The following is a 3,090-nucleotide window of genomic DNA, read 5'->3' on the forward strand; positions in this document are numbered from 1 at the left end:
TGTCTCCTCACTTCACTATCTTGATTACAACTCAATATCATCACTCGGTAATCACTAGTGCTTTCGTAATACCGACCCGTAATCACTAACATGTACAAATTTAGTTCTTAAAAGAACTGGGCAATGGACTGGGTCCTTAACTCTTTATCCCGTCATCTGAATGAAGAGAATCTATGTGGATTAAGTGTTATCGAGCTAAAAGCTGCAGTCATGCCTGGGTAACGGGCAATAGCCGAGCCTCAGTTAAAACTTCATTGGCTACAGCATTGCCATTCGTTACCCTGGAAGTCCTAAAAAGGACTTTTCTTCATGTACAAATTTAGTGATTTCGATCAAATTGATATACATAAGTGTTTGTAAAATGAAAAAGGTGTTTTAGTGTTTTGAGAGTAATTTTTTAAAAATAACTTATTAAAATGATTATTTATAATATAATAATTTATTGAAAATCTGAAAACAATTTTTTGTTTTTTAACCAAGGAAAGGATAATGTATAAGAGCATTTAAAAACAAAACTATTTTCTAATAGTAGCATTTTTGATCGTCTTCTCAACCAATCACACTAGTTTTGTATGGTGAAAATGTAAAATGAATTATTTTACATTTTCTGTATTTAAAATGTCTTCACATTTGAATCAAGCAATTATTCGACTTAAGGTGAAATCCAAGTTCAAATCCCATTTGTAAATTATAAATAAATTGCTTTAACCTTGTAAACAAAGAAATGAAATGGTAAATACGTTTTAATGTTTATAATAAAACAAGAAATGCAAAATGTGCGAAAAAGACATACGGATAAAAGAAAATTATATATCTTTATTTTGTGCATATACATCGCTTCACCATACATTATAAAACAATACAACTTTGCTTACCAGAGAAAGAGGGAGGATTGGGAGGAGAAACAAAAACAAAAAAGGGTTTTTTACACTGTGCAGGATACCAGCGCCGAATAAAGGAGCACATTTACATTGACATGAGCTGTGTTATTTTGTTTTAGTGTTTACACAAAACAAAAATGTCTACACACTGTACTATCGGGTTTTCTTCTTTCTGTATTTCTCTTTTGACTTGTGTATGGATGCATCCACTAATGAGCCCCTCTTTTAGTGAAGGCACCATTCACAAATTCAATGCATATTCAGTCAAGCACTTTCTTAATTTTTCTTTTTCTTCTGTAGTTAGTGACGCCAGTAAGAAATATTCTACCACGTTCCATTCGAATCAAAGATCCTGAGGTTTTCTTCAACCATGCGTGTCATTTCTAAAATTGTGGTTTAGCAGTGGCAAAAATATTTTCTTCAACCTTGATTAGGCACAACAGTAGAACCTAACTGATAGCAATATGACATCTACAGATAGTAGTGCCATCTATGATTCATTTATGATTACTAAAGACAAGTTCAGGAATATCGAGAAATTACTTCCTTTTTTTTTTTGGCATTTTGTACTTCATATCTTAGTAATAGGCTTGGCTACAATGGTCACCAGTAGTGGATAAAGTCAGTTTTTTTTTTTTTTTGGCTTTCAGATGGCGGAAGAGGAGGAATTCCAAGTTAGGCAATATTTAATATGTGAGCACAGTTTAAAACTTAGAAAACCTCCCTAGCATTTTTTTTCTATTTGTTTTAATGTGTGTGTGTGTGTGTGTGTGTGTGTGTGTGTGTGTGTGTGTGTGTGTGTGTGTGTGTGTGTGTGTGTGTGTGTGTGTGTGTGTGTGTGTGTGTGTGTGTTTAAACACTTAGTTCTTTTTTAAAACATTTGTAAACTCCGTAAATTGTCCAATAAGGTCCATTTGATTAACAAAAAAAAGTTCCCGGATCATATGGCTACGATTATTGGGAGTCCTAAAGTATAGTTTCATTAGTTGATGTTCGGGGTCCATTTACAAGTGAATATCTTGATGATCCCTCTCTTCTACTTACCAAGTTTCCCATCATGAAAAGGTCTTTAAAAGTTTCACGGAACTGGCGACTCATGCCGCAGTAAATAGCAAAATTCACAGGATAGCTGAGCATGATGAAGAAGTTGGTAAACAGAATGGTGGCATTGAGGTCGTCATAATGAGCGATATGCAAGTCCAGAGCGTTCTGCATCACGTGCAAACTGGTAGTGACGGCGAGAGGGATTTCTACGGCTAGAAATACCGTCACTACTACGATCAACATCAGTGTTGTGCAGTTGCTGTCTCGAAGCTTCTTACATTCGCTCTTACGATTTTCTTTGAAGAGCTTTTCTCTTTTCCTTTGGGCTTTCTTCAGAGCCCGGAAGAGCAATAGATTGAGGACTACTAAAGTAGTGCAAGGGACTACATGAACGAAAATAATACGGAAACCGTAGTACATAGTATAGTAAGCCATCTCCGTAACTGTATTGATGACCCAGCTTGCCGTCATAAATGCGCATCCCCAGTGAACTCCATCCTCCGATCGGAACTTAACCGGCTCGAAAACTCGGTCGAAGAAACGGGTGGACTGATGGAATAGCGACAACACATACACCCAGCACATTGCTCTCAAGACTCGTGGTACAGTGCACCAACTTCTAGCGGCAGTCGGGTGACATACATAGATGTATCGTTGCACAGCTAGAAGCAAGGTCAACCAGATAGAGGCCGTGTGAAAAAACGCTGGGACAACCTCGATCATAAAGTGATAGGCATAACATGCTGGAGTAGGATACAAAATCTTGGCATGGTTTCCCAAGGTATACATGTAGAAATACCAAGGGGCTGGGAAGAGCAAAGTCAAGAGGTCAGATATAGCCATCGTCAACAGCACCAGATTGGTTGGTGTCCTCATATGGCGTTGGGACAGCACCACAACTATGAGCGTATTGGCAACTATGGTTACCACCAACAGGAAAGGCATAATGTAGCCAAACAGAGGCATCGCATACCGAAATGGTATATCTCCAGTGATGTTTACAAGAAATGGAATTTGCCGGGCATACGGCACGACGTCAATGTCATCAGTAATGTTGGATGAGTTGAAAAAGTCAGTCAGTAGGGTTACTGGTATGATGAAGGTAGTCTCACTTAAGTTCATTTTGAATTCACTTTGCGAGCTTGTTAATGGATTCATTGAGCTC

The 3,090-nt window shown here is 37.7% G+C and overlaps 1 pseudogene; it reads right to left on the reverse strand.

The window, feature by feature from the left end:
• Positions 1-1,782: 1,782 nt before the first annotated feature.
• Positions 1,783-2,885, reverse strand: LOC150093906 (sex peptide receptor pseudogene; annotated as a pseudogene).
• Between the last annotated feature and the right edge of the window lie 205 nt (positions 2,886-3,090).

The sequence above is a fragment of the Typopeltis vanoorti genome, chromosome 23 (assembly GCF_054136105.1).
Source record: "Typopeltis vanoorti isolate ZY-2024b chromosome 23, IOZ_Tvanoo_1.0, whole genome shotgun sequence".
Lineage (NCBI taxonomy): Eukaryota > Metazoa > Arthropoda > Arachnida > Uropygi > Thelyphonidae > Typopeltis > Typopeltis vanoorti.